Below are 12,389 nucleotides of genomic sequence, written 5' to 3' on the forward strand. Positions count from 1 at the left end.
TCACATTGACATATAATAGGTGCTAAATAATTGCTTTCTGAATGAATCAAATTTGGTTATTTTAAATTCAGCTATCCCTTTCACATCAAGTGCTTTTCCCACCCATTGGCTAGTTCTGTTTCTCACAACAAGACCATAAGGTTGTATGGGTATGTTTGTGTGTAAGCATCTTTTATAGAACTCTTTTTTTTTTGTGGGTGACACTTCTGAAATGTTTTTATGATAAGAGAAGGAAACTTGAAACTTATTTTGAAAACACAAAAACTGATATTCATAGATGTTATAAGACCTGCCTCAGTTCATGAAGCTAATTAATAGTGGAGTCAGAATCCTGATTTCTAGATTTTCAATCCTGAAATCTCCCACCACATTTCTGCTGTTTCTAAATCATGATATTTCAATATTTGGATAAATCAGAGGTCCTTAGGATGACTGAGTCTCTCTAACAGTTTTCTGATGCTTTACTTTTTTAAATGAAAGTAAAATTCATATAATATAAAGTTAACCATTTTAAAGTATACAATTCAGTGATATTTAGTAAACTTGCAATGTTGTGCAAACATAACTTCTATCTAGTTCCAAAATATTTTCATCACTCTATAAAGAAAATCAATATCAATTAAATAACAATTTTTCATTCTCCCGTCCCCTCTGATCCTGACAACAACTAATTCGCTTTGTGTCAAAGGATTTACCTATGCCATATATTTCATATAAATGAAATCAAACAATATGTGACCTTATGTATATGCCTTCTTTTATTTAGCATAATTTTAAATAAGTTTTTAAAATTCCAGTAGTTAACATACAGTGTTATATTAGTTTCAGGTGTACAATATAGGGATTTGATATGTTACTCAGTGATCATTATGATAAGTGTACTATTTAATACTTATCACCAAATTTACCCATCCCCACCCCTTCACACTCACTAGTAACCATCAATTTGTTCTTTATAGTTAATAACTTGTTTCTTGGTTTCCCTCTCTCTGTCTCTCTTTTTTCCGTTGTTCCTTTGTTTTACTCTTTAAATTATACATATGAGTGAAATCATGTGGTATTTGTCTTTGATGTATTTCACTTAGCATTATACTCTCTACCTTCACCCATGTTGTTGCAAATGGACAGATTTCATTTTTTATGGCTGAATTACACACACACACACACACACATATGTATATATATATCTCACATCTTCTCTATCCATTCATTTATCAGTACACATTTGGGCTGCTTCCATAATTTGGCTGTTGTAAATAATGTTACAATAAACATAAGGGTGCATGTATCATTTCAAATTAGTGTTTTTGAAATTATTGGATCATGGAGTAATTCTATTTTTAAATTTTGAAGAACTCCCACACTGTTTTCCACAGTGGCTGCACCAGTTTGCATTCTCACCAACAGTGCACCATGGTTCCTATTTCTCCACACCCTCTCCAACACTTGTTGCTTCTTGTGTTGTTGATTTTAGCTATTCTGACAGGTGTGAAATGATATCTCATTGTAGTTTTGATTTATTTTTCCCTGACGATGAGTGATATTGAGCATCTTTTCATGTGTCTGTTGGCCATCTGTATGTCTTCCTTGGAAAAATGTCTATTCATATCTTCTGCCCATTTTTAACTGGATTATTCATTTTTTGGGTGTTGAGTTTTAAAAATTCTTTATGTATTTTGGATACTAACCCTTTATTCGATATGTCATTTGCAACTATATTTTCCCATTCTGTAGGTTGCCTTTAAGTTTTGTTGACTGTTCCCTTCACTGTGCAGAGGCTTTTTCTTTTGATGTAGTCCCAATACTTTATTTGTACCTTTGTTGCCCTTGCCCCAGGAAACATATATACCAACAAAAGTCCAGGGCAAGATGCTTTTACAGTTGAATTCTACAGTTGAATTAATTCTTTAAAGAAGAATTAATCCTTATTCTTCTTAAACTATTCCAAAATAGAAATAAGGAAGGAAAACTTCTAAATTAATTCAAAGAGGCCAGCATTACCTTGATACCAAAACCAGATAAAGACTTCATTAAAAAAGAGAACAACAGGTAGGGGAGGGGCCAAGATGTCAGAGCAGCATGGAAGTTCTCAGCTTCTCTTGTCCCTGAAATGCAGGTAAATTGGCACCAAACCATTTTGCACACTTAGAAAATTGACCTGAGGATTAACCCAACAATGCATAACTTGAGCCACAGACCTTGGCAGGTATGTGGCACAGATAGGCAAACTGGGTGAGAGAGGAGAAGAGGGGGCTGTATTTGTGGACACATGACAGAGAAAAGGGGGAGTATCCAGGAAAAGCATTCTCCCTGAAAGTAGCTGGAGAGAAAGAGAAAGAGTGGGGACACCCACAAGTGACTGAATAGGAAAGGGAGAAAGGAGAAAGGAGAGGGTTTCAATACCATTAGGACTCTATAAACAGGGAAAACAGTCAGAAATTCTGGAGCTCAATACTTCACAGTGCTCTGGTGGGAATGACGACTGATCAGGAACAGGCAGTGAGGTCTGAGGGGTCCATAGGCCACACAGGGAGAGGCAATTTCTCTGCAAGGAGGACATTTGGTAGAGGCCATATGGCCTCCCCATAGGCAAAGGTCCCAGCAGAGCCCAGAGAACAGCCATGTTTGCTGGTATTGTAACAAAAATGCCAGGGGGCGGTGATTCCTGGTACCAGATGTGTGTTGTGTTTTATCATAATCTCTAAACCTCTGCTGCATTGCCATACCACAAACTTTCTGTGGGGCAAGAAGGCAGCTGGTCATTGCTCAATAAGACCGTCCCCCAGAGAGTCAGAGCGGGTCCAAGCCACAGGGCTCTCAGAGGTGAATGGTTTGGAAACACAGCCCCACCTGAGATATAATTCAGGAGGGAAGTGTCGGCTGGTGGGCTGACAGCTTGGACGTGAACAGAGTAGAAGTGGGGAAAATCTAGATTTTAAAATAAAGACTGGGTGGCTCAGTTGGGTAAGTGTCTGACTTCTGCTCAGATCATGATCTCATGGCTGGTGGGTTCAAGCCCCGCATCAGGCTCTGTGCTGACAACTCAGAGCCTGGAACCTGCTTTGGATTCTGTATCTCCCTCTCTCTCTTTGGTTGCTTGGTTGCTGGTCGGTGAGAGTGCAGAGTTCTGATACCGGAGAGTGGGAAGCTTGGTAATACCATTTTCACCTCTCCCACACATGCACAAACACTACATGCACATGTGTGCTACACCAATACACACTAGTAAGCTAAGCAGCACCACTTAGTGGAGAATGGAGCCATTACACCAAGCCCTGCCCAAATGCACCAACCAAGCTCAAGACTTAGAGGACCACCACAAGTCTCTCCTGCTTAGTACAGGCTTAGTACAGACTATTTCTTAGTACTATTTAGTACTTAGTACTAGTACTTAGTACTTAGTACTAGTACTAGTACTTAGTACTTAGTACAGACTATAGTGTGCTTCCTAGATAGACTTCTAAGGGAAATTGTATGTAATTTCATTCAGATTTCATTCTGCTTGCTGGTCCATTTTTTTCCCATTTCTTTTTCTTTTCTTATTCTTGGATACAGAAAGAGAAAACATTATTTTAACTTTCCATTTTTTGTAATTAAAATTATTTTGCAATATTTTTATTTTTTGTAAATTTTAAAATTTTATTTTACTTCCATCATTTCATTTTATTCTATTTTATTATATACATCTTTTTAAATTTTTAAACTTCTTACTTTTTCCCCTTTTCCTTTCTTTTCCTTTTTCCTCTATTCTATAAAACTTCTTCCAACAATCAGACCAAAACACACCTAGGATCTAGCTTCCTTTATTTAATGTTTTCATGTTGTTTTTAATTTCTTAATTTTTATTTTCTGTTTTATTAATTCTTTTTCTTCCTCCAAAATGACAAAATGAAGGAATTTACCCCAAAAGAAAGAACAGGAAGAAATGACAGTCAAGGACTTAATCAACATGGATAAGAGCAAGATGTCTGAACTAGAATTTATAACCACGATAGTAAGAATTCCAGCTGGGGTTGAAAAAAAGCATAGAATCCCTTTCTGTGAAGATAAAAGAAGTAAAATCTAATCCAGATGAAATTAATGTTATAACTGAGATGCCATGGAGGCAAGGATGGATGAAGCAGAGCAGCGAATCAGTTATACAGAAGACAAAATTAGGGAGAATAATGAAACAGGAAAAAAAGAGGGAAACTAAGGCAAAAGAGCACAATATAAGAATTAGAGATCTCAGTGACTCATTAAAAAGGAATAACATTTGAATCATAGGAGTCCCAGAAAATGAAGAGAGAGAAAAGGGGGTAGAAGGTTTATGTGAACAAATCATAGCAGAAAACTTTCCTAACCTGGGGATAGACACAGACATCAAAATCCAAGAAGCACAGACAACTCCCATTAGATTAAACAAAAACTGACCATCAACAAGGCATAAAATAGTCTAATTCACAAAATACACAAGGAAAGAACTATGAAAGCAGCAAGGGGGGAAAGTCCTTAACCTATAAGGGAAGACAGATCAGGTTTGCATCAGGCCTATCCACAGAAACTTGGCAGGACAGAAAGGAGTGGCAGGGTAGATTCAACGTGCTGAATTGGAAAAATATGTAAGCAAGAATTCCTTATCCAGCAAGGCTGTCATTCAAAATAGAAGGAGAGATAAAGAGTTTCCCAGACAAACAAAAACTAAAGGATTTCATGACCACTAAACCAGCCTTGCATGAAATTTTAAGGAGGACTCTGAAGGGAGAAAAGATGGAACAAAAGAAAAAAAGACCAAAAGCAACAAAGACTGGAAAGGACCAGAGAACACCACCAGAAACTCCAACTCTACAGGCAACACAATGGTAATAAATTCATATCTTTCAGTACTCATTCTAAATTTCAATGGACTAAAGGCTCCAATCAAAAGGCATGAGGTAACAGAATGGATAAGAAAACAAGATCCATCTATATGCTGTTTGTAAGAGACCCATTTTAGACCTAAAGACACGTGCAGATTGAAAATAAGGGGATGGAGAACCATTTATCATGCTAGTAATGGTCACCAAAAGAAAGCCAGAGTAGCCATACTTATATCAGACAATCTAGATTTTAATATAAAGACTGGGTGGCTCAGGTGGTTAAGTGTCTGACTTTGGCCCAGGTCATGATCTCACAGTTGGTGGGTTCAAGCCCTGCATCAGGGTTTGTGCTGACAGCTCAGAGCCTGGATCCTGCTTTGGATTCTGTATCTCTCTCTTTCTCCCTCTGCCCCTTCCCCACTTGCACTCTGTCTCTCCATCTCTTAAAAATAAATAAACATTAAAAAAATTAAAATAAAGACTGTAAAAAGAGATGAAGAAGGGCATTATATCGTAATTAAGGGGTCTTTCCACCATAAGGACCTAACAATTATAAATATTTATGACCCCAATGTGTAAGATTGCAAATATACAAATAAATTAATCACAAACATAAAGAAACTCATTGATGATAATACCATAAAGGTAGGGGACTTCAACACTCCACCTATAGCAATGGATAGAACATCTAAACAGAGGGAGGAGCCAAGATGGTGGAACAGCATGGAAGTTTTTTGTCTGTCTTGTGTCCATGAAATACAGCTAGACCAACACTAAACCATCCTACACACATAGAAAACTGATTTGAAGATTAACACAACAATCTGTACAACCTGAACCACAGAATTCAGCAGGTACACAACGTGGAGAGGTGAATTTGGGGAGTGAGAAGCCACTGAGGATAAGGAACGCTTTTGCGGGTGGAGAGAGGATGGAGACTGGGGGGGGGGGGGGGGTAGAATATGGGAAAAGCACCCCTCTCCAAGAGCAGCTGGAGAGAAAGTGGAAAATTGGAAACAGCTGCAGGGACTAAAATAAAAAGGTAGAAAGGATAAACGAGAGGGTTTAAATTCCATTAAGACTGTAAACAAGGGGAGTGCAAAGGCTGCAACTCCACAGCTCGATACCTGGTGGTGCTCTGGTGGGAAGGGTGAATCCTCAGGAGCTGAGTGGGGTCTGGCAGGGTCTCGGGCTACATGGGGAATAGTGGTTCCACTGCTGAAAGGACACTTGGTAGAGACTGTTGAAGCCACCTGTTCCCAGCAGACCCCAGAAAATGGCCACACTCGCTGGTGCTGGAACAAGGTCATTAAGGGTGAAGCCTGGTGCCAGATGTGTGTTGTGATCTTCCATAATCCTTGAAACGCTGCTGCTACACTATCTCACGAACTTTTTCTGGGGTGGGCTGGCACCTTGCTGTAGTCTCGGGGCACCGGCAGCAGCAGGGTCCAGTAAGACCCTGGGTGCAGCTGACATTTGGCCATTGCTCATTGGGCCATTGCTTGGTGAGACCCTCCCACAGAGGGGTGGAATGGTTCAAAGCCGCAGTCCTTCAGAAGTAAGGGGCCAGGGAAAATAGCTGCATCTGAGACAAAACTTGGGACAGAGATACTGCTTGGGGCCTGGTCATGGAGAGTGAAAAAACGGGGAGTGGATGAGAGCTGAAGACAGAGGATGGGTGTGCGATTGTTGATTTTGGACAACAGACTGGGTAGCTGGGTGGTGCCATTTTAACCACTCCTGTGCATGCGAATATGCACCTACGAGTGCCACAACAATCCACCCCAGTAGGTTAGCAGTGCCATCTAGTGGAGAATGGAGCTGTTACACTGAGTCCTGCCCAAATGGACCAACTTCACTCTCAAGAACACAAGTCTCACCGCTGGCTTAGTTTATGGACTATAAAGCACTACAGAAACTGACTTCTAGAGGAAAACGAAGTAATTTCAATCCTACTTCAATCTGTTAGTAGGTTCATCTATTCTATTTTCTTTCTTTCTTTCTTTCTTTCTTTCTTTCTTTTTCTCTTTTACACTTCTTTTTCTTGAATACAGAAAGGGAAAAATTCATTTTTATTTTCAATTTTTATTAAAAATATTTTTCTTTAATATTTATTATTACTTTTTTACTTCTGTGTAAACTTTTTCAAATTCTATTTTACTTTCATCATTTTATTTTAGTCTACTTCAGTGTATTCACCTTTTAAAATTTTCAAACAATTTCCTTTTTCTTTTTTCTTTCTTTTTCTTTTTATTTTTTTTCTTTTCTTTTTCTTGAATGCAGAAAGAGAAAAAAATCATTTTTACATTATATTTCTATTAAAAATATTTTTATTTAATTTTTAACTGTATTTTTGCTTTTATGTAATTTTTTTCAAATTATATTTTACTTTCATCATTTTATTTTAATCTACTACAGTGTATTCACTTTCTCAAATTTTCAAACGATTTCCTTGTTGTTTCTTTCTTTTTTAATCTTTTCTCTCTTTTTCATTTCTTTTCTTTTTTCTTGAATACAGAAAAAGAAAGCATTCATATTTATTTTTAATTTTTATTAAAATATTTTTCTTTAATTTTTTTTTCTACTATATTCTTTACTTTTGTGTATATTCTTTGAAATTCTAATTTACCCCCATCATCTCATTTTAGTCTACTTCAGGGTATTCATTTTTCAAATTCTCAAATGATTTCCTCTTTTTTTCTTTTCTCCCTCCTCCTTTTTTTCTCTAATCTGTCAAACGATTTTCGACACCCAGACCAAAACACACCCAGGATCTAGCATTATCTATTCAATTTTTTTTGTGTGTGTGTTTAATTTTTAATTTTAATATTTTTAAATTTTAGTTTTATAAATTTCAATTTTTCTACCTCATTAATTCATTTTCTCCCTTCAAAATGACAAAACGAAGGAATTCACCCCAAAAGAAAGAGCATGAAGAAATGACAGCCAGGGATTTAACCAACACAGATACAAGCAAGATGTCTGAACTGGAATTTAGAATCAGGATAATAAGAATACTAGCTGGAGTCAAAAATAGATTAGAATCCCTTTCTGCAGAGATAAAAGAAGTTAAAACTAGTCAAGATGAAATAAAAAATGCTATAACTGAGCTGCAATCATGGATGGATGCCACAGCGGCAAAGATAGATGAGGCAGAACAGAGAATCAGTGATATAGAGGACAAACTTATGGAGAATAATGAAGCAGAAAAAAAAGAGGGAGATTAAGGCAAAAGAACATGATTTAAGAATTAGAGAAATCAGTGGCTCATTAATAAGGAACGACATCAGAATCATAGGGGTCCCAAAAGAGGAAGAGAGAGAAATAAGGGCAGAAGAGTTATGTGAGCAAAACAAAGCAGAAAACTTTCCTAACCTGGGGAAATACACAGACATCCAAATCCAGGAAGTACAGAGGACCCCCATTAGATTCAACAAAAACCGACCATCAACAAGGCATATCATAGTCAGATTCACAAAATACTCAGGCAAGGAGAGAATCATGAAAGCAGCAAGGGAAAAAAAGTCCCTAACCTACAAGGGAAGACAGATCAGGTTTGCAGCAGACCTATCCACAAAAACTTGGCAGGCCAGAAAGGGGTGGCAGGATATATTCAGTGTGCCGAATCAGAAAAATATGCAGCCAAGAATTCTTTATCCAGCAAGGCTGTCATTCAAAACAGAAGGAGAGATAAAAAGTTTCCCAGACAAACAAAAATTAAAGGGGTCTGTGACCACTAAACCAGCCCTGCAAGATTTTAAGGGGACTCTCTGAGGGGAGAAAAGGTATATATATATTATATTATATATATATATCAAAAGCCACAAAGATTAGAAAGGACTTTAAGGATTTTAGGGGGGACTCTCTGAGGGGAGAAAAGGTATATATATATTATAATATATATATATATATATATCAAAAGCCACAAAGATTAGAAAGGACCAGAGAACACCACCAGAAACTCCATCTCTACAACCATCATAATGGCAACAAATTCATATCTTTCAGTATTCACTCTAAACGTCAAAGGACTCAATGCTCCAATCAAAAGACATAAGGTAAACAGAATGGATAAGAAAACAAGATCCATCTATATGCTGTTTACAAGAGACCCACTTTAGACCTAAAGATACCTTCAGATTGAAAATAAGGGGATGGAGAACCATCTATTGTGCTAATGGTCAACAAAAGAAAGCCGGAGTAGCCATACTCATATCACAGAATCCACACTTTAAAATAAAGACTGTATCAAGAGATGCAGAAGGGCATTATATCATAATCAAAGTGTCTATCCACCAAGAAGACCTAACAATTGTAAACATTTATGTGCCAAATGTGGAAGAACCCAAGTATATAAATCAGTTAATCACAAACATAAAGAAACTCATCGTCAGTAATACCATAATAGTAGGAGACTTCAACACCCTACTCACAGCAATGGACAGACCATCTAATAAAAAAACCAACAAGGAAACAATGGCTTTGAATGACACACTGGACCAGAAGGACTTAGATACGTTCAAAACATTTCATCCTAAAGCAGCAGAATATACATTCTACTCCAGTGCACATGGAACGTTCTCCAGAATAGACCATATACTGGGACACAAATCAACACACCTAAGTAAGTACAATAAGATTGAGATCATACCATGCAAATTCAGACCACAATGCTATGAAACTCGAAATCAACCATAAGAAAAAATTTGGAAAGGTAACATGTACTTGGAGACTGAAGAACATCCTACTAAAGAATGAATGGGCTAACCAAACAGTTAAAGAGGAAATTAAAAAGTATATGGAAGTCAATGAAAATGATAACAGCACAACCCAAAACCTCTGGGATGAAGCAAAGATGGTCATAAGAGGAAAGTATATAACAATCCAGGCCTTCCTAAAGAAGGAAGAAAGATCTCAGATACACATTCTAACCTTACGCCTTAAGGAGTTGGAAAAAGAACAGCAAATAAAACTCAAAACCAGCAGAAGACAGGAAATAATAAAGACTAGAGCACATATTAATGCTATCGAAACCAAAAAGGCAGTAGAACAGATCAATGAAACCAGAATCTGGTTCTTTGAAAGAATTAACAAAATTGATAAACCAATAGCCAGTTTGATCAAAAAGGAAAAGGAAAGGACCCAAATAAATAAAATCAAGAATGAAAGAGGAGAGATCACAACCAACACAACAGAAATAAAAACATTAATAAGAGAATATTATGAGTAATTATATGCCGATAAAATGTGTAATCTGGAAGAAATAGACAAATTCCTAGAAACATATACACTACCAAATCTGAAACAGGAAGAAATAGAAAAGTTGAACAGACCCATAACCAGTAAGGAAATGTAATTAGTAATCAAAAATCTGCCAGAAAGCAAGAGTCCAAGGCTAGATGGCTTTCCAGGGGAATTCTACCAAGCATTTAAGGAAGAGTTAACACCTATTGTCTTGAAGCTGTTCCAAAAAAAAATAGAAATGGAAGGAAAACTTCCAAACTCTTTCTATGAAGCCAGCATTACCTTGATTCCAAAACCAGACAAAGACCCCACTAAAAAGGAGAACTATAGACCAATTTCCCTGATGAACGTGAATGTAAAAATCCTCAACAAGATATTAGCCAACCGGATTCAACAATACATTAAAAAAATTATTCACCATGACCAAGTGGGATTTATACCTCGGATGCACGGCTGGTTCAATATCTCCAAATCAATGTGATACATCACATTAATAAAAGAAAGAATAAGAACTACATGATTCTCTCAATAGATGCAGAGAAATGATTTGACAAAATACACCTTTCTTGATAAAAACCCTCAAGAAAGTAAGGATAGAAGGATCATACCACAAGATCATAAAAGCCATATGTGAAAGAAAGACCCACCACTAATGTCATCCTCAATTGGGAAATACTGAGAGCTTCCCCCTAAGGTTAACACCACAGAGATGTCCACTCTCACTATTGTTATTCAACATAGTCCTAGCCTCAGCAATGAGACAACAAAGTGAAATAAAAGGCATCCAAATAGTCAAAGAAGTCAAACTTTTACTTTTCTAAGATGACAGGCTACTCTACATGGAAAACTCAAAGACTCAACCAAAAATGGCTAGAACTGACCTATTAATTCAGCAAAGTCACAGAGTAGAAAATCAGTGCACAGAAAACAGTTGCATTTCTATACACCAATAATGAAGCAACAGAAAGAAAAAACAAGCAATTGATCCCACTCACAATTGTGCCAAAACCACAAAATAACTAGGAATAAACCTAACCAAAGTGGTGAAAAATCTATACACTGAAAACTATAGAAACCTCATGAAAGAAATTGTAGAAGACACAAAAAATGGAAAAATATTCCATTCTCATGGATTGGAATAACAAATATTGTTAAAATGTCAATAGTACCCAAAGCAATCTACATATTCAATGCAGTCCCTATCAAAATAACACCAGCATTCTTCACAGAGGTAGAATAAACAATCCTAAAATTTGTATGGAACCAGAAAAAAGGCTGCATAGCTAATATAATGTTAAAAAGAAAACCAATGCTGGAGGTCTCACAATTCCAGACTTCAAGCTGTATTATGAAAGTGTAATCATTATGACAGTATGTTATTGGCACAAAAACAGACACGCATATCAATGGAACAGAATAGAAAACCCAGAAATAAACCCACAAACATATGGCCAACTAATCTTAGACAAAGCAGGAAAGAATATCCAATGGAGTAAAGACAGTCTCTTCAGCAAACGGTGTTGAAAAAACTGGACATGCAGAAAAATGAACCTGAACCACGTTCTTACACCATACACAAAAATAAACTCAAAATGAATTAAAGACCTGGGGCACCTGGGTGGCTCAGTCCGTTAAGCGCCGACTTCAGCTCAGGTCACAGTCTCGCGGTCTGTAAGTTCGAGCCCCTCATCGGGCTCTGGACTGATGGCTCAGAGCCTGGAGCCTGCTTCTGGTTCTGTGTCTCCCTCTCTCTCTGCCCCTCCCCCATTCATGCTCTGTCTCTCTCTGTCTCAAAAATAAATAAACGTTAAAAAAAATTTAAAAAAAATGAATTAAAGACCTAAAAGTAAGACAGGAAGACATTAAAGTCCTAGAAGAGAAAGCAGGAAAACACCTCTTTGACTTTGGCAGCAGCAATTACTTATTCAACGCGTCTCTGGAGGCAAGGAAAACAAAAGCAAAAATGAACTATTGGGACCTCATGAAGATAAAAATCTGCACAGTGAAGGAAACAATCAATAAAACCAAAATGCAACTGATGGAATGGAAGAAGATATTTGCAAATGATATATCAGATAAAGAGTTAGTATCCAAAATCTATAAAGAAGTTATCAAACTCAACACCCAAAAAACAAATCATCCAGTGAAGAAATGGGCAAATATATATGAATAGACACTTTTCCAAAGAAGTCATCCAGATGGCTAACATACACATGAAGAGAGGCTCAACATCAGTCATCATCAGGGAAATACAAATCAAAACCACAATGAGATACCACCTTACACCTGTAAGAATGGTTAAAATTA

This window comes from Panthera onca, chromosome X, assembly GCF_046562875.1.
Source record: "Panthera onca isolate mPanOnc1 chromosome X, mPanOnc1 haplotype 2, whole genome shotgun sequence".
Taxonomy (NCBI): domain Eukaryota; kingdom Metazoa; phylum Chordata; class Mammalia; order Carnivora; family Felidae; genus Panthera; species Panthera onca.